Source organism: Bos indicus, chromosome 28, assembly GCF_029378745.1.
Source record: "Bos indicus isolate NIAB-ARS_2022 breed Sahiwal x Tharparkar chromosome 28, NIAB-ARS_B.indTharparkar_mat_pri_1.0, whole genome shotgun sequence".
In the NCBI taxonomy this organism is placed as follows: domain Eukaryota; kingdom Metazoa; phylum Chordata; class Mammalia; order Artiodactyla; family Bovidae; genus Bos; species Bos indicus.
In genome coordinates, this window is record NC_091787.1 from 2,532,531 (window position 1) to 2,557,053 (window position 24,523).

Consider the following 24,523-nt stretch of genomic DNA (forward strand, 5'->3'; position numbering starts at 1 on the left):
TTGGCAAGCAGGGAATCAGGGGGTCCTCCTGCTCTCCATGGCAAGAAGACAAAATGACTCCTTTCACGCTGCACTTTTATTGGCAGAAGTTATGTGAAATCATTAGGGAATAGCTATACTGGTGAGTTTGATCAGCACACCATAAAGAGGGAGTAAAGTTAAGGCTCTGCTGTTGATCAGGAACATCTTGTTTTGTTTCCATGTGGATGGACGCAGGGGCAGGCAGTGAAGTGGAGCAGAGAGCTTGTCCTGCCCCCAAGAATGTCCCTTCGGCATGCTTACAAAGAGAATCACAAGGGCACAGTTTTCCACGCCCTCGAGTCATGGGGCAGATTCTGGTCTCTGCTCTGCCAGGCTGCTACAACTGGGGTTCTGCAAGGTGAGAGGTACTGGCTTGGTTCACGGTGTTAACTTTTGTCACTGGGTACAGTTCTGGGGTGTGGGTGTGAGCTACCCTTGAGGAAAACTGAGAACCAAAAGCAGATCTTTGAGAGACTGTGGAGCTGGGCTTTGCTCCTAAGGTCAGCTCAAAGTAGGTGTGGGGAAAAAAGCCAGCTGGTGTGACTGTGGAGGTATGGAGCTTGATGCACTCGGCATATTCCACAGCCTGGCCTCAGTGGCTGATGGATAGATTGCAGAGCACATGCCTCTTCCTCCTCCTGGTAGGCAGGTGTGCAGCCTGTGGTTGGAAAGCCCTGGTAATGGGCAGTCAGAGGCTGTGGTGCCATAGGGCCGATGGGCAGCACCAGACTCCAAAGTTAGTTGATGAATGTCATGAATTTGCATATGAACAAAGCCAAGGTCCTCACCATCTAGGTCAAAGGGATGTATTGGGACCAAAAATATTTCTAAAGCCCCAATCCTTTCTGTTGTCAGGTGGTAGAGTAGTATCACGAAAGATGGAGAAATGTCCTTTCCCCTGATTGTTCAGAGATTTTGTCTCATTCTGAGACTTAGGCATCTTATGATTCATAAATCTTTCCCACGAGTACCAAATTTATTCTATATATTTTCAGATTTTTCTTGACCTCTAGGAATCAATCATATTAAATAGATCTGCCCCAAATCCCATATTGATGGCTAAGAAATGGTAATAATATCCATCCACTTCTCTCCATCTCACCACTACCAGCCTAGTACCAGCTATACTGCTCTCTGAACTATATCATGGCAGTGTCCTCCAACTAGAGTCACCATCCAATCTGGAAACCTGCATTTGGCTCCAAACTGATGACTGAATGATTTTCTAAAAATGAATATCTGATTATGTCTTTCTCCTCTGAAAGCCCTTCATTGACTTTCCATTGCTCAAGAAGATAAAGACAAGTTCCTTGATGTGCCTGATGAAACCTAGCATGTTCTGGCCCAACCATCTGCTCCTGCCTCACTGCCCAGTGGGGTTCCTTATTCTTTGAGGCCAAAGAAACTGGTCTTCTTTTATTCCTTTGTATTTACCAAGTTCTCATCTGCCACAGGGACTTTGCATATGCTATATTTCCTATCTGGAGCCATCTTCCTCTTTTTATCTAGTTAATTCCTAGTGATCTTGCCTTAATGATCACTTGCTCAAGGAAGATTTTTCTGATGTCTATAACAAGATCAAATCTCCCCATTATAGATTTTCATAGAACCATGAGCATTTATACTTAGAAATAGTTGCAATTATATATTTATTTGTATTGTTTTAAATTGGTGTTTGTCTCCCTTCCAAAGTTGGCTCCATAAGGGCAGAAATTATATTGCTTTTGCTCATCACTATATCCAAATGCCTGCCATTCACTCAACAAATATTTACGGTGTACCTGTAATGTGCCAGGCATGATTCAAGTGTTAGAGACACTGGGATAAGCAAAATAGACAAGGTCCCTCTCCCCATAGAGTCTGATTTTTAGCACATCTTAGTCTACTAATACTTCAGTTGAGTTCAGTTCAGTTCAGTCACTCAGTTGTGTCTGACTCTTTGCGACTCCATGAACTGCAGCACTGCAGGCCTCCCTGACCCTCACCAACTGCTGGAGTCTACCCAAACCCGTATCCATTGAGTCGGTGATGCCATCCAACCATCTCATCCTCTGTCATCCCCTTGTCCTCCCACCTTCAATCTTTCCCAGCATAAGAGTTTTTTCAAGTGAGTCAGCTCTTCACATGAGGTGGCCAAAGTACTGGAGTTTCAGCTTCAACATCAGGCCTTCCAATGAACACCCAGGACTGATCTCCTTTAGGATGGACTGATTGGATCTCCTTGCAGTCCAAGGGACTCTCAAGAGTCTTCTCCAACACCACAGTTCAAAAGCATCAATTCTTCGGCACTCAGCTTTCTTCACAATCCAACTCTCACATCCATACATGACTACTGGAAAAACCATAGCCTTGACTAGATGGGCCTTTGTTGGCAAAGTAATGTTTCTGCTTTTGAATATACTAAGTTGGTAATAACTTTCCTTCCAAGGAGTAAGCGTCTTTTAATTTCATGGCTGCAATCACCATCTGTAGTGATTTTGGAGCCAAAAATTAAAATCAGCCATTGTTTCCACTGTTTCCCCATCTATTTGCCATGAAATGATGGGACCAGATGCCATGATCTTAGTTTGCTAAATATTGAGCTTTAAGCCAACTTTTTCACTCTCCTCTTTCACTTTCATCAAGAGGCTCTTTAGTTCTTCACTTTATGCCATAAGGGTGGTGTCATCTGCATATCTGAGGTTATTGATATTTCTCCCAGCAATCTTGATTCCAGCTTGTGCTTCCTCCAGCCTAGCGTTTCTCAAGGTGTAGTCTGCATAAAAGTTAAATAAGCAGGGTGACAGTATACAGCTTTGATGTATTCCTTTTCCTATTTGGAACCAGTCTGTTTTTCCATGTCCAGTTCTAACTGTTGCTGCCTGACCTGCATACAGGTTTCTCAAGAGGCAGGTCAGGTGGTCTGGTATTCCCACCTCCTGCAGAATTTTCCACAGTTTATTGTGTTTCACACAGTCAAAGGCTTTGGCAAAGTCAATAAAGCAGAAATAGATGTTTTTCTGGAACTCTCTTGCTTTTTTCATGATCCAGCGGATGTTGGCAATTTGATCTCTGGTTCCTCTGCCTTTTCTAAACCCAGCTTGAACATCTGGAAGTTCATGGTTCATGTATTGCTGAAGCCTGGCTTGGGGAATTTTGAGCATTACTTTACTAGTGTGTGAGATGAATGCAATTGTGTGGTAGTTTGAGCATTCTTTGGCATTGCCTTTCTTTGGGATTGGAATGAAAACTGACCTTTTCCAGTCCTGTGGCCACTGCTGAGTTTTCCAAATGTGCTGGCATATTGAGTGCAGCACTTTCACTGCATCATCTTTCGGGATTTGAAATAGCTCAACTGGAATTCCATCACCTCCACTACCTTTGTTTCTAGTGATGTTTCTAAGGCCCACTTGACTTCAAATTACAGCATGTATGGCTCTAGGTGAGTGTGAATGATCACACCATCATGATTATCTTGGTTGTGAAGATCTTTTTTGTACAGTTCTTCTGTGTATTCTTGCCACCTCTTCTTAATATCGTCTTCTGATAGGTCCATACCATTTCTGTCCTTTATCGAGCCCATCTTTGCATGAAATGTTCCTTTGGTATCTCTAATTTTCTTGAAGAGATCTCTAGTCTTTCCCATTCTATTGTTTTCCTCTCTTTCTTTGAATTGATCAGTGAGGAAGGCATTCTTATCTCTCCTTACTATTCTTTGGAACTCTGCATTCAGATGGGTATATCATTCCTTTTCTCCTTTGCCTTTCATTTCTCCTCTTTTCACAGCTATTTGTAAAGCCTCCTCAGACAACCATTTTGCCTTTTTACATTTCTTTTTCTTGGGGATGGTCTTGATCCCTGGCTCTTGTTCAATGTCACGAACCTCCATCCATAGTTCTTCAGGAACTCTGTCTATCAGATCTAATACTTTGAATCTTTTGTCATTTCCCCTGTAAGGGATTTGATTTAGTTCATACCTAAATGGTCTAGTGGTTTTCCCTGCTTTCTTCAATTTAAGTTTGAATTTTGCGATAAGGAGTTCATGATCTGAGCCACAGTCAGCTCCCAGTCTTGTTTTTGCTGACTGTATAGAGCTTCTCCATCTTTGGCTGCAAATAATATAATCAATCTGATTTTGGTATTGATCATCTGGTGTTGCTTCAGGTTAGGGAATGGTATAGTGAATGGAAAGGTATATGAAGAGAGCTTTCTAGAGTGATGGAAATGTTCTATATCTTACATATATAATTGCTAGAATTCATTGAACTGATCACTTAAGACTTTTAAATTTTATTGTATGCTAGCTAAATTAACTGGAGAAGGCAATGGCACCCCACTCCAGTACTCTTGCCTGGAAAAATCCCATGGATGGACGAGCCTGGTAGGTTGCAGTCCCTGGAGTCGCTAAGAGTTGGACACGACTGAGTGACTTCACTTTCACTTCTCACTTTCATGCATTGGAGAAGGAAATGGCAACCCACTCCAGTGTTCTTGCCTGGAGAATCCCAGGGACGGGGGAGCCTGGTGGGCTGCCGTCTATGGGGTCACACAGAGTCAGACACGAGTGAAGTGACTTAGCAGCAGCAGCAGCTAATATAACAAGTAAACAGGGAGTGGAGGGCCTTCTTGGTGGTCCAGTGGTTAAGACTCTGCACTCCCAATGCAAGGAGTCTTACACGACTCTCTGCAACCCTAGGAACTGTAGCCTGCCAGGCTCCTCTTTCCATGAGATTTTCAGGCAAGAATACTGAAGTGAGTTGCCATGCCCTTCCCCAGGGGATCTTCCCAACCCAGCGATTGAACCTGCATCTCTTATGTCTCTTACATTGGCAGGCTGGTTCTTTACCACTAGTGCCACTTGGGAAGCACATGCTGCAAGTAAAGATCCCACATGCCACAACAAAGATTGAGGATCCCATGTGCTGTAAGTAAGACTCAGCACAGCCAGATACATAAATAAATATTAAAAAAGGAATTAGAAAAGGAGGGTGGGAGGGAGACAGGCAGGCAGGTGGTCTGGTCAGAGAATCTTGAGTAGCTGTGCATGCCTGGAACATTGGTCCAGTACAGGAAAGGGGAAGGAGGGGAATCCTGCCCCTGCTCATGAGGACGAAGATGACTGAATTTTTTCTTTTCATGGAGTCAGAGAGGTTGCCTGAGTGATCCTCAGTTCAGTTCAGTTCAGTCGCTCAGTCGTGTCCGACTCTTTGCGACCCCATGAATCGCAGCACGCCAGGCCTCCCTCTCCATCACCAACTCCCGGAGTTCACTCAGACTCACGTCCATCGAGTCAGTGATGCCATCCAACCATCTCATCCTCTGTCGTCCCCTTCTCCTCCTGCCCCCAGTCCCTCCCAGCATCAGGGTCTTTTCCAATGAGTCAACTCTTCGCATGAGGTGGCCAAAGTACTGGACTTTCAGCTTCAGCATCATTCCTTCCAAAGAAATCCCAGGGCTGATCTCCTTCAGAATGGACTGATTGGATCTCCTTGCAGTCCAAGGGACTACAAAGGTGAATTCCCTTTGTACCTTAGAAAGTTTCCCTTGATGATAGATGAGATTTAGGCAGTTTGGCATCTGCAACAACTGGGGGCTGCTACAGAAGAGAATTTGGAGATTCTAGTTGGTTACAGTGGCACATGCAATGTTATTTTTAACCCCTCAACAGGAGGGAGTAGCATTTCTCTGGTTGCTAGGGAAATTGTGTTCTTTGCAATTACTTATGCTAAGTGATTACTTAGGATACTGGTTCCTAATTTTAAAAGTCTTATGGGAAAGAAAAGTCTTAGGGAAACTAGAAAGCTTTATAAGTCTGAACTGGTATGTCATGCTAGGACTGTACACCTGCTAAAATGTGGTTACTTTTCTCTTAATGTACTCATGGGTGACTGTCATCATAGCAACAACAATCCTAGACAGCACTGGGTCATTAATGGAGGACTCTTGCTAGTGAGGTGATGGAGGCCAGTTCAGGAAGCTTGGTTCAGGACTGCAGGCAAGTGTTAGAATGGATGGGGTGCACTGGTAGCCCCTGGAAGTGCCAGGACACAGGGTGGAGAAGTTGTGGACTGAGGGGTCATCTGACAAGAGCATAGGATTTCTGCCAGCCTTTAATTGCTACCTTAAAAAATTCTGCATCCCTCTCAGCATTAGACCAAAGTGCAGTGTGGTTTCTTGGGCATAGTGAACTAAAAGTGCATGTTTGTCAGATGAAAGGCATTTCATGGAAGCAGTGAAAGAAGAACTCCAAACTGCTCCTGGCTCTATAGCCTGCAATTGGAACTCTAACTTCTCCATCCCCATCTCATAGTGCAGGCAATTGGCCTAAATCTTTTATGAAGTGCTACTAAGACACAGCTTAGCCCACCCTTCTCTCACATCCACCTCTAAAAATACACAGGACCATCTCTGGCAGAGCACAGGGCTGTGTCTCGGCATCCCTGATCCATTTCAATCCAAATGTAGTGTTCTTTCCACTTCACTGCTGGAAAGCCACTTTAGGCAGCTTGTCAGAGGCCATTTGGGGCTTCCCTTTGTTTTGGCCTTCACCCTGTTTGTGTGAGTAGGAATGGGTGGCAAACCACCTCTCTCTCTCCATCCTGCTTCAGGCTATCCCCCCTCCCCAATGCAGGTCAGAAGAGAGCCTTCAGAAATTATCCAGACCAGAAAGTTTCATTATTTTTCCCTGTCAATATCACACATGATGGATGAATTCCACATGCTTGAAAGAATTCAATGGATGCACTTAGATTTTGATGGAGCAGCAAGAACACTGAGGGAAAAGTCCCTGCAATGATGCACAGTCAAGAGGACCATCCTGGGTACCACACGGAAGGATGGTTACCTTGGTGCCAGGTAGGGGCTGCAAGGTATGCTTCGCCACTCCACTCCATCTCTCCCACTCTCTGCTGCTGCTGCTGCTAAGTCGCTTCAGTCGTGTCCGACTCTGTGCGACCCCATAGATGGCAGCCCACCAGGCTCCCCCGTCCCTCGGATTCTCCAGGCAAGAACACTGGAGTGGGTTGCCATTTCCTTCTCCAATGCACGAAAGTGAAAAGAAAAAAGTGAAGTCGCTCAATCATGTCCGACTCGTAGCGACCCCATGGACTGCAGCCTACCAGGCTCCTCCGTCCATGGGATTTTCCAGGCAAGAGTACTGGAGTGGGGTGCCATTGCCTTCTCCCACTCTCTATGTACTTTAAATGGGGAAAGTTGGTGTAAATTTATCTTGAGGTAATCTGAAATCAACTCTAACTCCTTTTACACTAAATCATCCACAGATCTTACTGATGACCGAAAATCACTGAACCATCATCTGCTCTCACCCCCTGATACCCATGTGTTATTCCTGCCATCCTCTTGAGCCACTTTACTTTGCAGCTTTGTCCTCTTTTCCATCCAAGCAAGCTTTGCACTGTTCAAAGATATGGAGGAGAGGCACCCAATCTACCTAGAGTTATGAAGCATTGATTTGCAGACAGAGAGAGAGATTTAGTTGTTTGCCCCATCTCTTTCTGTAGAAAGTAGACTTTTGGTGCCCATCTCAACATCAGCTCAGAAGAATCAAGATGTGTGGACTTTGATTGCCTACCCATTTTGTCCAGCATGTCCTAGAGTATGAGCATGAGGGTCTCCACCACATGCATCCCTCACAACTGCAGATTCCTCCCATGTCCCACTACACCAAGGATGTATGGGTCCTCCTTGGAACAGTAGCCAGAAGCACTCATTTTTCAAGGAGATTGAGGGAGGGAGGTGCCCCAGGAGAGGAGAACAAGAAGCTTCTAGAAGGCAGGCAGGCCAGGGCTTCATATTTAATCAGAGGCAGCACTCTGTCCTCTCTACTTTATAATTTTGAGAGCCATAGCTCTGGAGACCAGGAGAAGTGCAATGAATTTATTTTTAAGTTTTTTTTTTTTTTTTTTTCTCTTACTGTGTTCTTATCTGGAGAACTGTGAAACCCTGGATTACGTGGGAAACGTCATCCAGGGTGGTTCCCAGTGCAAACCTGTTTTCCAAAGAGATTCAAGACTGCCTGACTTTCAGGGGCAGGTGGGAAAAACATGACACTCCGGCCAGGATGACCTGTGTCAGCTGTAACCTTGCAGAGATGATTTTATGACATTATGAATCTAGCTAGAGTGTAAGTATTAGCACCTGGGGAGATTGTCCCTACCATCCCATGAGGGTCAGTGAAGTTCTCTGAAAGAGGGCTGGGTCCAGAGAAGAATTAAATTGGGTTTGATGCATCTAAGAAAATTTCCTTCAAGGCCCATGCAGAAAATAAGCCTTTATTTGTTATTTTGTTTTGTTTTCCTCCTCTTTCCAGGGTTACAATATCCTGGGTGCCCTCCTCCCAAGAGAAATAGAGAAAGCTCAAAGGGTGGAAAAAATGAGATTTGGAGAACCCTCCAGGCTTAGTGCTCCTCTAGACTGTATGGGTCCAGCGAGACAGAAACATTTAGTTTGGATGCTACGTTAAGTGGAGAGGCAACCTTATAATGGGCGCAGAGGAATAAATCAAATAAAATAATAAGTCAAGCAGTTACCCAAGTGAAACAGGCTTCCAACCCTGCATATTAGTGAGGCTTTTAGTTTAAATGGATGTGTTTAATTGAGCAGTGTTGTTTCATATTGGGAGCTGGAGGAATTATGGTGATTGTATTGGGATCATGCCCAGATGATATTTGACTGTATTACCTTGTGCAAACAGAAGTGGCCAGCAGAGTGAAGGAAGCCCTGAGATGCAGTGAAGGATGCTGAGGGTAACAGCGGGGGAAATAAACTCAGGTCCCAGTTGTTTCACACTGTTGGTGAAAGTACAGGTCCTGGAACTAGATTGCTGCCTTTGCATCCAGAGATCCAGAAGAACAGACAGAGGAGGGGCTGGAAAAGCCTCAAGGGAGATGGAGAGGAGGAGCAGAGTGACAGGGACACAGGTCACCTGAGCAGCAAGATGCTGTAGCATCAATCAGCATATACTTGTCTATCTCTTTCTATGAGACCTAAAGGTGGGGTGAGAGGGTGTGTGGATCCCTAAGAGGGAAGGAAACAGGAGTGAGAAGCTATACAAATTACACTGCTTGACACTGCCCCCTCCCTTGCCCCACCTAATATGGAAGGAACAGGCCTGTGTATGACAACACAGGGCGGATTTGTATACTTGTCACATTAGTGATATAGATAGTAAGTGCTTGCTGGCAGTGCTTTTTCAGAAGGAAAACATGCCTAAACAACTTAATGGAATTTACAGTAAAAGTAAGCTGGAATGGCATTTCAGAATCTTATGTTTGACAGTATGATACAAATTAATAAAATATAATATTCAAATCAAATAATGAAATATACTATTATTATGCATTTTATGTCACATATCTAATAAAAGAAAATGTATTTTTCCAGGTGCTTTTTAAACATCAAAGGCTTCCACTTTCCTGGGTGTTCCCCCTCAGGGTCAGCACTGCCAGGAAACTCAGGAAAATCAGACAAGGCAGGGCAGGATCCAGTGGACCATAGTCTCTGACACCAGGTAGCACACTCACCTTGGAGGATGGGAAAGTGCTTCAAATATTCACTTGAAGAGTGGAGAGCCTTTTAACTGAACCAGAGAGTGGAGAGTCTTTTAACTGAACTGGGTAGTAGCATGGAGAACCTCAGAAGGGGACCTTGAAGGTCTCAGTCTGATTGACTTAATGAGGGACTGGTGAGGGAGGCATTGTAGAAGGAGACCTTTGTGGTACTGAGAAGAATTTCAGAGATGAGAAGAGCTGGGAGTGGCAATCTTTGTGCTGTTACACCAATTCAGCTAGAACTATCTGGAAGAGATTTTTCTCCAGGCAAATCACAGGGGTAGATTTTGACAGAACCTTAGATTTTTAAAGTCAAAATGAATTTTAAAGATCAACCATTTCAACCTGTTCATTTTACAGATGGTGAAACTGAGACCCCAAATGGTGAAGAATCCTGCATATATTTGGAAGGAATAAAATAAGGCATTTAGTTCCCAGTAAAGAGAGGTCAACCTCACTAATATCTGAGTGTTCTCGCTTCAGTCCCCAAGCAAAGAGGGTAGCAGCCCTTCCCTTTTGGTGTCCTGATCCACATCTCCCTCATGCCCAAGGGTGTTGTGGTGGTTTATGGCTGCAAATTCTTGGGCACTCCCCCCATGGTGAGTCAGAGTCTCTGTCCTCTCCTTGTAAATTTGAGCAAGCCTGTGACTATCTATCTACAGAATGGCAGGAGTAGCCAGATCATGAATGGTCATGGTGTTTCCACTTCACCAGGACACTTGGTTTTAGAGCCCAGGGGCTGCTCTGCTGTGGAAAACCTGGGCCCATGGGGAGTCCCCTGTCAGTTGCCACTGGCAACAGCGCTCACTGAGCCCAGCTTCCCTGTATACCCCACCGAGGGGAATGCCCAGCAGGGAAAACTTCAGTAAGAGAAGGCATTCAATGCACATCCCAGTCCCAGCTACGGAAGTCTTCCCTGCTGAGGCTGGTCCACTGGGAGCAGAGACAAGCCATCCCATGAGCCTTGTCAGCATCCCCAATGCACAACATTGACAGCACTGAGAGCTCTGTGTTGGGCTAATGTGCTAGAGCATATGTGTGGCAGTAGCAGTGCAGGTTGGCTCAGTTCTGGAGGGGATTTTGGCAGCAGTGTGAATAATCATAGCTAAATTCTATACACAAAGATGTTTATGGGCAACAGCAGAGAGAAGGGATGTTCAGCCCTTGCTGTAAGTGCGTTAATTGCTTTACAAATATTTCATTTGGTCATCCTAATGGCCTCTGGAGAGGATGATTTTTACAGATGGAAACCGATTCTGAGATCAAGTCACAGTTGCCCAGGGTCCCATGGTGACAACTGCCAAAGTCCAGACTTACTCTGGCCTGGCAGTGCAATGCTCAATATTCCCGCCACCACACTGCCAGCCTTTAGTGGGCTCTGTGTTGGCTATGTCTCATATTTATGTTTGAGAAATTGGAAACAAACCCAAAGCCCAAGAGTATGCTATAGTATTGTGCTGTGTGTGCTTAGTTGTGTCCAACTCTTTGCAACCCCATGGACTGTAGCCCACTAGGCTCCTCTGTCCATGGGGATTCTCCAGGCAAGAATACTGAAGTGGGTTTCCATTTCCTGCACCACTTCCTTAAAAAATAATGCAGCTACAATGTTATGTGCCAGCCTGGATGGGAAGGGAGTTTGGGAGAGAATGGATACATGTGTATGTATGGCTGAGTCCCTTCACCTGAAAATATTACAGCATTGTTATTTGGCTATACCCCAATACAAAAAGTTTTTCGTGTTAAAAAAGTTAAATTAAAAAAATGCAGCTAAACCAGCACAATTTTAGCAAAGCTTCCTGGCTTGTCCTGTCCTATAAGTTAATATAAGTGTGTTATGCTTTCCCTTGTGGCTCAGCAGGTAAAGAATCCGCCTGCAATGCGGGAGACCTGGGTTCGATTCCTGGGTTGGGAAGATCCCCTGGAGAAGGGAAAGGCAACCCACTCCAGTATTCGGCCGGGAGAATTCCAGGGACTATACAGTCCATGGGGTCACAAAGAGTTGGACGTGACTGAGCGACTCACTTTCACTTTCACCCTTTCCTCTTAAGATTGTGGGGTTTTGTTTGTTTGTTTGTTTAATATCTGTAGGTGGGATCCCACCTAGAATTGTGTATTATTCCTATGGGTAATATCTTTTTCACTTATTATTTATCAAAGCATGAAGAAGTTGAGCATTCCATTTGTACCATTCAAGTTCTGAGCAGCAAGAGCTCATTATATAATTGAAGAAAAGATTTCTTAATAAATAACTAACAGTGAACACTCATCCAGCTAAACACAGAAAATCTTTCAAAAATTGTAATTAAAAGAGAGAAAACTGATGTTTACTTTGATCTTTTTTAAAGTTTATTTATTTTAATTATATAATTGAAGAAAAGATTTCTTGATAAATAACTAAGGGTGAACATTCATCCAGCTAAACACAGAAAATCTTTCAAAAATTGTAATTAAAAGAGAGAAAACTGATGTTTACTTTGATCTTTTTTTTTAAGTTTATTTAATTGGAGGCTAATTACTTTACATTGTAGTGGTTTTGCCATACATTCACATGAATCAGCCATGGGTGTACATGTGTTCCCCATCCTGAGCCCCCCTTCCACCTCCCTCTCCATCACAACCCTCTGGGTCATCCCAGTGCACCAGCCCTGAGCACCCGTTCTCATGCATTGAACCTGGACTAGCAGTCTGTTTCACATAAGATAATATACATGTTTCAATGCTATTCTCTCGGATCATCCCACCCTCACATTCTCCCACAGAGTCCAAAAGACTGTTCTATACATCTGTGTCTCTTTCGCTGTCTCGCGTATAGGGCTATGGTTACCATCTTTTTAAATTCCATGTATATGCATTAGTATCCTGTATTGGTGTTTTTCTTTCTGGCTGACTTTACTCTGTATAATAGGCTCCAGTCTCATCCACTTCATTAGAACTGATTCAAATATATTCTTTTTAATGGCTGAGTAATATTCCATTGTGTATTTGTACCACAGAATTCTTATCCATTCATCTGCTGATGGACATCTATGTTGCTTCCATGTCTTGGCTATTATAAACAGTGCTGCAATGAACATTGGGGTACACGTGTCTCTTTGAATTCTTGTTTCCTCAGCGTGTATGCCCAGCAGTGGGATTGCTGGGTTGTATGGCAGTTCTATTTCCAGTTTTTTAAGGAATTTCCACACTGTTCCCCATAGTGGCTGTACTAGTTTGCATTCCCACCAACAGTGTAAGAAGGTTCCCTTTTCTCTGCACCCTCTCCAGCATTTATTGTTTGTAGACTTTTGGATCGCAGCCATTCTGACTGGCGTGAAATGGTATCTCATTGTGGTTTTGATTTGCATTTCTCTGATAATGAGTGATATTGAGCACCTTTTAATGTGTTTGTTAGCCATCTGTATATCTTTGTTGGAGAAATGTCTATTTAGTTCTTTGGCCCATTTTTTGACTGGGTCGTTTATTTTTCTGGATTGAGCTGCAGGAGTTGCTTGTATATTTTTGAGATTAATTCTTTGTCAGTTGCTTCATTTGCTATTATTTTCTCCCATTCTGAAGGCTGTCTTTTCACTTTGCTTATAGATTCCTTTGTTGTGCAGAAGCTTTTAATTTTAATTAGGTCCCATTTGTTTATCTTTGCTTTTATTTCCATTACTCTGGGAGGTGGGTCATAGAAGATCCTGCTGTGATGTATGTCGGAGAGTGTTTTGCCTATGTTCTCCTCTAGGAGTTTTATAGTTTCTGGTCTTACATTTAGATCTTTAATCCATTTTGAGTTTATTGTTGTGTATGGTGTTAGAAAGTGTTCTAGTTTCATTCTTTTACAAGTGGTTGATCAGTTTTCCCAGCACCACTTGTTAAAGAGATTGTCTTTCTCCATTGTATATTCTTACCCCCTTTTGAAAGATAAGGTGTCCATAGGTGCATGGATTTATCTCTGGGCTTTCTATTTTGTTCCATTGATCTATATTTCTGTCTTTGTGCCAGTACTACACTGTCTTGATGACTGTAGCTTTGTAGTATAGTCTGAAGTAAGGCAGGTTGATTCCCCCAGTTCCAGTCTTTCTCAAGATTGCTTTGGCTATTCAAGGTTTTTTGTATTTCCATAAAATTGTGAAGTTATTTGTTCCAGGTCTCTGAAAAAGACCGTTGGTAGTTTATAAGGATTGCATCAAATCTATAGATTGCTTTGGGTTGTATACTCATTTTCACTATATTGATTCTTCTAATCCATGAACATGGTATATTTCTCCATCTGTTAGTGTCCTCTTTGATTTCCTTCACCAGTGTTTTATAGTTTTCTATATATAGGTATTTTGTTTCTTTAGGTAGATCTATTCCTAAGTATTTTATTCTTTTCATTGCAATGGTGAATGGGATTGCTTCCTTAATTTCTCTTTCTGTCTTCTCATTGTTAGTGTATAGGAATGCAAGGGATTTCTGTGTGTTGATTCTATATCCTGCAACTTTACCATATTCATTGATTAGCTCTAGTAATTTTCTGGTGCAGTCTTTAGGGTTTTCTACGTACAGGATCATGTCATCTGCAAACAGTGAGTTTTACTTCTTCTTTTCCAATTTGGATTCTTTTTATTTCTTTTTCTGCTCTGATTGCTGTGGCCAAAATTTCCAGAACTATGTTGAATAGTAGCGGTGAGAGTGGGAATGCTTGTCTTGTTCCTGACTTTAAGGGAAATGCTTCAATTTTTCACCATTGCAGATAATGTTTGCTGAGGGTTTCTCATATATAGCTTTTATTATGTTGAGGTATATTCCTTCTATGCCTGGTTTCTGGACAGTTTTTGTTTGTTTGTTTTTAATCATAAATGGATGTTGAATTTTGTTAAAGGCTTTCTCTGCATCTATTGAGATAATCATATGGTTTTCATCTTTCAATTAGTTAATGTGGTGTATTACACTGATTGATTTGCAGAATTTGAATAATCCTTCCATCCCTGGGATGAAGCCTACGTGGTCATGATGTAATATATTTTTAATAAGTTTTTGTATTCTGATTGCTAGAATTTTGTTAAGGATTTTTGCATCTGTGTTCATCAGTGATATTGGCCTGTAGTTTTCTTTTTTTGTGGCATCTTTGTCAGGTTTTGATATTAGGGTGATGGTGGCCTCATAGAATGAGTTTGGAAGTTTACCTTCCTCTGCAGTTTTCTGGAAGAGTTTGAGTAGGATAGGTGTTACTTCTTCTCTAAATTTTCGGTAGAATTCAACTATAAGCCATCTGGACCTAGGCTTTTGTTTGCTGGAAGATTTCTAATTACAGTTTTGATTTCCATGCTGGTGATGGGTCTGTTAAGATTTTCTATTTCTTCCTGGTTCAGTTTTGGAAAGTTGTACTTTTCTAAGAATTTGTCCATTTCTTCCAAGTTGTCCATTTTATTGGCATATAGTCGGAGAAGGCAATGGCACCCCACTCCAGTACTCCTGCCTGGAAAATCCCATGGACGGAGGAGCCTGGTAGGCTGCAGTCCATGGGGTCGCTGAGGGTCGGACATGACTGAGCAACTTCACTTTCGCTCTTCACTTTCATGCATTGGAGAAGGAAATGGCAACCCACTCCAGTGTTCTTGCCTGGAGAATCCCAGGGACAGGGGAGCCTGGTGGGCTGTCGTCTATGGGGTCACACAGAGTCGGACACGACTGAAGTGACTTAGCAGCAGCAGCAGCAGTTGCTGATAGTAGTCTCTTATCATCCTCTGTATTTCTGTGTTGTCTGTTGTGATTTCTCCACTTCCATTTCTAATTTTGTTGATTTGATTCTTCTCCCTTTGTTTCTTGATGAATCTGGATAATGGTTTGTCAATTTTATTTATCGTCTCAAAAAACCAGCTTTTAGCTTTGTTGATTTTTGCTATGGTCTCTTTTGTTTCTTTTGCATTTATTTGTGCCTTAATTTTTTAGATTTCTTTCCTTCTACTAACCTGGGGTTCGTCACTTCTTCCTTTCCTAGTTGCTTTAGGTGTAGAGGTAGGTTATTTATTTGACTTTTTTCTTGTTTCTTGAGGTAAGCCTGCATTGCTACGAACCTTCCCCTTAGCACTGCTTTTACAGTGTCCCATAGGTTTTGGGATGTTGTGTTTTCATTTTCATTCGTTTCTATGCATATTTTGATTTCTTTTTTGATTTCTTCTGTGATTTGTTGGTTATTCAGCAGCGTGTTGTTCAACCTCCATATGTTGGAATTTTTAATAGTTTTTCCCCTGTAATTGACATCTAATCTTATTGCACTGTGGTCAGAAAAGATGCTTCGAATGATTTCAATATTTTGAATTTACCAAGGCTAGATTCATGGCCCAGAATGTGATCTATCCTGGAGAAGGTTCCATGTGCACTAGAGAAAAAGGTAGAATTCATTGTTTTCGAGTGAAATGTCCTATAGATACCAATTAGTTCTGACTGGTCCATTGTATCATTTAAAGTTTGAGTTTCCTTGTTAATTTTCTGTTTAATTGATCTATCCATAGGTGTGAGTGGGATATTAAAGTCTCCCACTATTATTGTGTTATTGTTAATTTCCCCTTTCATACTTGTTAGCATTTGTCTTACATATTGCGGTGCTCCTATGTTGGATGTATATATATTTATAATTGTTATGTCTTCTTCTTGGATTGATCCTTTGATCATTATGTAGTACCCTTCTTTGTCTCTTTTCACAGTCTTTGTTTTAAAGTCTATTTTATCTGATATGAGTATTGCTAGTCCTGCTTTCTTTTGGTCTCTATTTGCATGGAATATCTTTTTCAATCCCTTCACTTTCAGTCTGTATGTGTCCCCTGTTTTGAGATGGGTATCTTGTAGACAACATATGTAGGGGTCTTGTTTTTGTATCCATTTAGCCAGTCTTTGTCTTTTGGTTGGGGCATTCAACCCATTTACGTTTAAGGTAATTATTGATAAGTATGATCCTGTTGCCATTTACTTTATTGTTTTGGGTTCGAGTTTATACACCCTTTTTGTGTTTCCTGTCTAGAGAATATCCTTTAGTATTTGTTGGAGAGCTGGTTCGGTGGTGCTGAATTCTCTCACCTTTTACTTGTCTGTAAAGCTTTTGATTTCTCCTTCATATTTGAATGAGATCCTTGCTGGGTACAGTAATCTGGGCTGTAGGTTATTTTCTTTCATCACTTTAAGTATGTCTTGCCATTCCCTCCTCCCTGGAGAGTTTCTATGGAAAGATCAGCTGTTATCCTTATGGGAATCCCCTTGTGTGTTATTCATTTTTTTCCCCTTGCTGCTTTTAATATTTGTTCTTTGTGTTTGATCTTTGTTAATTTGATTAATATGTGTCTTGGGGTGTTTCACCTTGGGTTTATCCTGTTTGGGACTCTGTGTTTCTTGGACTTGGGTGATTATTTCCTTCCCGATTTTAGGGAAGTTTTCAACTATTATCTCCTCAAGTATTTTCTCATGGTCTTTCTTTTGGTCTTCTTCTTCTGAAACTCCTATGATTCGAATGTTGGGGCGTTTAATATTGTCCTGGAGGTCTCTGAGATTGTCCTCATTTGTTTTAATTAGTTTTTCTTTTTTCTTCTCTAATTCATTTATTTCTACCATTCTATCTTCTAATTCACTAATCCTATCTTCTGCCTCCGTTAGTCTACTATTTGTTGCCTCCAGAATGTTTTTGATCTCAATTATTGCATTATTCATTATATATTGACTCTTTTTTATTTCTTCTAGGTCCTTGTTAAACCTTTCTTGCATCTTCTCAATCCTTGTCTCCAGGCTATTTATCTGTGAATCCAGTTTGATTTCAAGGTTTTGGATCATTTTCACTATCATTATTTGGAATTCTTTATCAGGTAGATTCCCTATCTCTTCCTCTTTTGTTTGGTTTTGTGGGCATTTACCCTGTTCCTTTACCTGCTGGGTATTCCTCTGTCTCTTCATCTTGTTTATATTGCTGAGTTCGGGGTGGCGTTTCTGTATTTTGGCAGTTTGTGGAGTTCTCCTTATTGTGGAGTTTCCTCATTGTGGGTGGGGTTGTATGGGTGGCTTGTCAAGGTTTCTTGGTTAGGGAAGCTTGTGTTGGTGTTCCAGTGGGTGGAGCTGGATTTCTCCTCTCTGGAGTGCAATGAAGTGTCCAGTAATGAGTTATCAGATGTCAATGGGTTTGAAGTGACTTTCGGTTCAGTTCAGTTCAGTTCAGTCGTTCATTCATGTCCGACTCTTTGCGACCCCATGAATCACAGCACGCCAGGCCTCCCTGTCCATCACCAACTCCCAGAGTTCACCCAGACTCACGTCCATCGAGTCAGTGATGCTATCCAGCCATCTCATCCTCTGTCATCCCCTTCTCCTCCTGCCCCCAATCCCTCCCAGCATCAGAGTCTTTTCCAATGAGTCAGTTCTTCACATGAGGTGGCCAAAGTACTGGAGTTTCAGCTTTAGCATCATTCCTTCCAAAGAACACCCAGGGCTGATCTCCTTCAGAATGGACTGGTTGGATCTCCTTGTAGTCCAAGGGACTCTCAAGAGTCTTCTCCAACACCACAGTTCAAAAGCATCAATTCTTTGACACTCAGCCTTCTTCACAGTCCAACTCTCACATCCATGCATGACCACAGGAAAAACCATAGCCTTGACTAGATGGACCTTTGTTGGCAAAGTAATGTCTCTGCTTTTGAATATGCTATCTAGGTTGGTCATAACTTTCCTTCCAAGGAGTAAGCGTCTTTTAATTTCATGGCTGCAATCACCATCTGCAGTGATTTTGGAGCCCCCAAAAATAAAGCCTGACACTGTTTCCACTGTTTCCCCATCTATTTCCCATGAAGTGATGAGACTGGATGCCATGATCTTCGTTTTCTGAAGGTTGAGCTTTAAGCCAACTTTTTCACTCTCCACTTTCACTTTCATCAAGAGGCTTTTTAGTTCCTCTTCACTTTCTGCCATAAGGGTGGTGTCATCTGCATATCTGAGGTTATTGATATTTCTCCTGGCAATCTTGTGGGCAGCCTATATATTGAAGCTCAGGGCTGTGTTCCTGTGTTGCTGGAAAATTTGCGTGGTATATCTTGCTCTGGAACTTGTTGGCCCTTGGGTGGTGCTCGGTTTCCGTGTAGGTATGGAGGCGTTTGATGAGCTCCTGTCGATTAATGTTCCCTGTCAGGAGTTCTCTGGTGTTCTCAGGATTTGGACTTAAGCCTCCTGCTTCTGGTTTTCAGTCTTATTTTTACAGTAGTCTCAAGACTTCTCCTTCTATACAACAATGTTGATAAAACATCTAGGTTAAAGATGAAAAGTTTGTCCACAATGAGGGACACCCAGAGAGGTTCACAGAGTTACATGGAGAAGAGAAGAGGGAGGAGGGAGTTTGAGGTGACCCAAATGAGATGAGGTGGAATCAAAAGAGGAGACAGCAAGCTAGCCAGTAATCACTTCCTTATGTGTACTCCACAGTCTGGACCGCTCAGAGATGTTCACGGAGTTATACAGAGAAGATAAGAGGGAGGACGGAGACAGAAGTGGCCAGGAGGATAAAAGAGGGGAGTGAAAAGGAGAGAGACAGATCCAGCCAGTAATCAGTTCCCTAAGTGTTCTCCACCATTTGGAGCACACAGAGATTCAGAGAGTTGGGTAGAGAAGAGAAGGGGGAGGGAGGAGACACAGGCGACCTGATGGAGGAAAAGGAGAGTCCATAGGGGGAGAGAGCAGTCAAGCCAATAATCTTGCTCCCAAATAAAAATGGGTACTGAAGATTGGGTTCTTAAAGGTACAAAATTGATAACAAATACCAAAAAGCAAAGATTAAAAATCTTGAGTAGAGGTTGGATTTTCAAAAATACAATATTAAAGAAAATTTTTTTAAAAAGTCACAAAATTGTGTGTGTGTGTGTGTATATATATATATATATATATAGTTTGCTTTAAAAAAAATAGGGGGTTTTTTGCAAAGTAATAGTAGATTATAAAAATGAAAAATAAAGGAGTAATGGAGGACTTAAAATTTTAAAAATTTAAAGAATAAAAAAAAAGAATGATCGTAAAAATAGTAAAAATGTATCTAGGACTTTCTCTGGTATTGTTGTGGGCAATGTGGTGTCAGTTCATTTTCGGATAGTTCCTTGGTCCGGCTTATATTTCTCAAGATCTATAGGCCCCTTCCTATGTAGTCGGTACTAACTACAGGGTTTTAATCTATTACATCTGTCACTTCCAAGGCGGTTCCTTCTGTTTTAGCTTCTTCTGTTTGCTGGTCTCTTCAGTGTCTGATTTCCGCCCTAACACAAGGGGGCGGTGGTGGACACTTTTTTTAGGCTCACTTAGTCACGCTGTGAGGAGGGAGGTACGCTGCAAACAAATAACACTGGCATGTGTTTGCAGTGTCTCAGCCTCACTGGACCTGCCCCCGCTCAGGGCGTGTGTGCCCTCCCTGCCCACACTGCTCAGGCTCTAGGTTGCTCTGCCAGGAACCATCCAAGGCCGGCCCTGGGCTGCCTGCACCTCCCGGGTCTAAGCCACTCAGGTTCAGGCTCTCGGGTAGTCCTCAATGGTGCAGATTCTGTTGGGCCTGCGTTTTGTGCCCTTCCAAGGTCCGAGCAGCTCAGGTGATGAGGTGTTTGGCGAGCGCAGTCGCTGCGACTTATCGCCTTCCCCGTCCCTGACGCTAGGTTTTCTGGGTGTGCAACTGGTGCACCTTCGCAAGTGGATGTCCAGAAACCCAAGAAGTCTTAGTTAGCAAAGAAGCCTGCTTGCAGTTTGGTAGATAATGTCTCTCTGGGGCTGCAATTGCCCTCTTCAGGCTCTGGCTGCCTGTCACCAGAGGGGGATGGTCTGCAGCGGGCTATCTCTGTTCAGTCCTTTGTTCTGTGAGTGGGCCTGGCAGTGTCTTAGGGCTTTGCACATGGTAGCTATCCCACAGTCTGGTTTGCTAGCCCAAGTTAGTTTGGTCAGATTGCCCTCGGGGCATTCAGGCTCGGTCCTTACTCTAAGCAATGCAGCCCGCGCCTCCCTGCCCAGCCCCCGCTTGCTAGTGGCGGGTACAGGGGTCTGCGCTGCTTCTCCGCTGGGGAAGTTACTGTTGGGCTCATAATCTGTGGGTTTTAATTATGTATTTATTTTTCCTCCCTGTTATGTTGCCCTCTGTGCTTCCAAGTCTCGCCACAGACTCAGCAGTGAGAGTGTTTCCTGGTGTTTGGAAACTTCTCTCTTTTTTAAGACTCCCTTCCCAGGACGGAGTTCCATCCCTATCTCTTTTGTCTCTTTTTTTGTCTTTTATATTTTTTCCTACCTCCTTTTGAAGACAATGGGCTGCTTTTCTGGGTGCCTGATGTCCTCTGCCAGTATTCAGAAGTTGTTTTGTGGAATTTACTCAGCGTTTAAATGTTCTTTTGATGAATTTGTTGGGGAGAAAGCAGTCTCCCCATCCTATTCCTCCACCATCTTAGGACTGCCTTGCCGGTCTTGTTTTTGCTGACTGTATAGAGCTTCTCCATCTTCGGCTGCAAAGAATATAATCAATCTGATTTCAGTGTTGACCATCTGGTGATGTCCATGTGTAGAGTCTTCTCTTGTGTTTTTGAAAGAGTGTGTTTGCTATGACCAGTGCGTTCTCTTGGCAAAACTCTATTAGCCTTTGCCCTGCTTCAGTCTGTGTTCCAAGGCCAAATTTGCCTGTTACTCCAGGTGTTTCTTGACATCCTACTTTTGCATTCCAGTCCCCCATAATGAAAAGGACACCTTTTTTGGGTGTTAGTTCTAAAAGATCTTGTAGGTCTTCATAGAACCGTTCAACTTCAGCTTCTTCTGCGTTACTGGTTGGGGCATAGACTTGGATTATTGTGATATTGAATGGTTTGCCTTGGAAACGAACAGAGATCATTCTGTCGTTTTTGAGATTGCATCCAAGTACTGCATTTCAGACTCTTTTGTTGACCATGATGACTACTCCATTTCTTCTAAGGGATTCCTGCCCACAGTAGTAGATATAATGGTCATCTGAATTAAATTCACCCATTCTAGTCCATTTTAGTTTGCTGATTCCTAGAATGTCGACATTCACTCTTGCCATCTCTGTTTGACCACTTCCAATTTGCCTTGATTCATGGACCTGACATTCCAGCAGTATTGCTCTTTACAGCATTAGACCTTGCTTCTATCACCAGCCACATCCACAGCTGGGTATTGTTTTTGCTTTGGCTCCATCCCTTCATTCTTTCTGGAGTTATTTCTCCACTGATCTCCAGAAGCATACTGAGCACCTACTGACCTGGGGAGTTCCTCTTTCAGTATCCTATCATTTTGCCTTTTCATACTGTTGATGGGGTTCTCAATGCAAGAATACTGAAGTGATTTGCCATTCCCTTCTCCAGTGGACCACATTCTGTCAGACCTCTCCACCATGACCCGCCTGTCCTGGGTAGCCCCACAGGGCATGGCTTAGTTTTATTGAGTTAGACAAGGCTGTGGTCCGTGTGATTAGATTGACTAGTTTTCTGTGAGTATGGTTTCAGTGTGTTCGCCCTCTGATGCCCTCTTGCAATACCTACGGTCTTACTTGGGTTTCTCTTACCTTGGATGAGGGGTATCTCCTCACAGCCACCCCTCCTGACCTTGAACGTGGAGTAGCTCCTCTAGGCCCTCCTGTGCCTGCATAGCCACCACTCCTTGGGCGGGGGGTAGCTCCTCCCTGCTGCCACCCCTAGCCTCGGGCGGGGGGTAGCTCCTCTCAGCCACCGCCCCTGACCTCAGACGCGGAGTAGCTCCTCTCGGTCGTTCCTGCACCGTCACATCCTGGTACTCTTGGGCACTGCCCCTGACCTCGGACATGGGGTAGCTCTTCTTGGCCACACTTGTGTGCCGTCACAGCTGCCTTACATATTGCAGTGCTCCTATGTTGGGTGCATATATATTTATCACTGTTATATCTTCTTCTTGGATTGATCCTTTGATCATTGTGTAGTGTCCTTCTTTGTCTCTTTTCACAGCCTTTGTTTTAAAGTCTATTTTATCTGATATGAGTATTGTGTTTCCTGATTTCTTTTGGTCTCTATTTGCATGGAATATCTTTTTCCAGCCCTTCACTTTCAGTCTGGGTGTGTCCCTTCTCTTGAGGTGGGTCTCTTGTAGACAACATATATAGGGGTCATGTTTTTGTATCCATTCAGCAAATCTTTGTCTTTTGGTTGGGGCATTCAACCCATTTACATTTAAGGTAATTATTGATAAGTATGATCCCGTTTTCATTTACTTTGTTGTTTTGGGTTCGAGTTTATACACCTTTTCTGTGTTTCCTGTTTAGAGAAGATCCTTTAGCATTTGTTGGAGAGCTGGTTTGGTGGTGGTGAATTCTCTCACCTTTTGCTTGTCTGTAAAGCTTTTGATTTCATCTCCATATTTGAATGAGATTCTTGTTGGGTAATCTTGTTGGGTAACAGTAATCTGGGTTGTAGGTTTTTCCTTTCATCACTTTAAGTATGTCCTGCAAAGATCAGCTGTTATCCTTATGGGAATCTCCTTGTGTGTTATTTGTTGTTTTTCCCTTACTGCTTTTAATATTTGTTCTTTGCGCTTGATCTTTGTTAATTTTATTAACATGTGTCTTGGGGTGTTTCGCCTTGGGTTTATCCTGTTTGGGACTCTGGGTTTCTTGGACTTGGGTGACTACTTCCTTTCCCATTTTAGGGAAGTTTTCAACTATTACCTCCTCAGGTATTTTCTCATGGTCTTTCTTTTTGTCTTCTTCTGGGACTCCTATGATTTGAATATTGCAGTGTTTAACATTGTCCCAGATGTCTCTGAGGTTGTCTTTGTTTCTTTTAATTCTTCTTTTTTTTTTTCTCTCTCTCTCTCTGCCTCATTTATTTCTACCATTCTATCTTCTACTTCACTTATCCTATCTTCTGCCTTATCCTATTTTCCTGTTGGTTGCCTTCAGGGTGTTTTTTTTTTTTTTAATCTCATTTATTGCTTTACTCATTATATATTGACTCTTTTATTTCTTCTAGGTTCTTGTTATTCCTTTCTTGCATCTTCTCAATCCTTGTCTCCAGGCTATTTATCTGTAACTCCATTTTATTTTCAAGATTTTGGATCATTTGTACTATGATTATTCTGAATTCTTTCAGACTCCTTATCGTCTCCTCTTTGGTTTGGTTTGGTGGGCATTTATCATGTTCCTTTACCTGCTGAGTATTTCTTGGCCTTTTCATCTTGTTTAGATTGCTGTGTTTGGGGTGGCCTTTCCGTATTCTGGCAGTTTGTGGTTCCTCTTTATTGTGGAGGTTCCTCACTGTGGGTGGGGTTGGACGGATGGCTTGTCAAGGCTTCCTGGTTAGGGAAGCTTGCTTTGGTGTTCTGGTGGGTGGAGCTGGATTTCTTCTGTCTGGAGTGCAACGAAGTGTCCAGTAGTGAGTTTTGAGATGTTTATGGGTTTGATAACATCTCAAAACTCACTACTGGACACTTCGTTGCACTCCAGACAGAAGAAATCCAGCTCCACCCACCAGAACACCAAAGGCCTGTATATTGAAGCTCAGGGCTATGTTCCTGCATTACTGGAGAATTTGTGTGGTATATCTTGCTCTGGAACTTGTTGCCTCTTGGGTGGTACTTGGTTTCAGTGTAGGTATGGAGGCTTTTGGATGAGCTCCTATTGATTAATGTTCCCTGGATTCAGGAGTTCTCTGGTGTTCTCAGGTTTTGGGCTTAAGCCTCCTGCTTGATTTTCAGTCTTATTGTTACAGTAGCCTCAAGACTTCTCCATCTATACAGCACTGATGATAAAACATCTAGGTTAATGATGAAAAGTTTCTCCACAGTGAGGGACACCCAGAAAGCTACACAGAGTTACATGGAGAAGAGAAGAGGGAGGAGGGAGATAGAGGTGACTAGGAGGAGAAGAGGGGCAATCAAAAGGGGAGAGAGCAAGCTAGCCAGTAATCAATTCCCTATGTGCTCTCCAAGTCTGGACTCCTCAGAGATGTTCCCGGAGTTAC

The 24,523-nt window shown here is 42.8% G+C and overlaps 1 long non-coding RNA gene across 1 annotated transcript; it reads left to right on the forward strand.

The window, feature by feature from the left end:
- LOC139180305 (uncharacterized) lies at nucleotides 1–23,922 on the forward strand. Its single transcript, XR_011564601.1, has 3 exons — nucleotides 1–379; nucleotides 4,834–4,924; nucleotides 9,930–23,922. It is a non-coding gene; the product is annotated as an uncharacterized lncRNA (long non-coding RNA).
- Nucleotides 23,923–24,523: the final 601 nt, after the last annotated feature.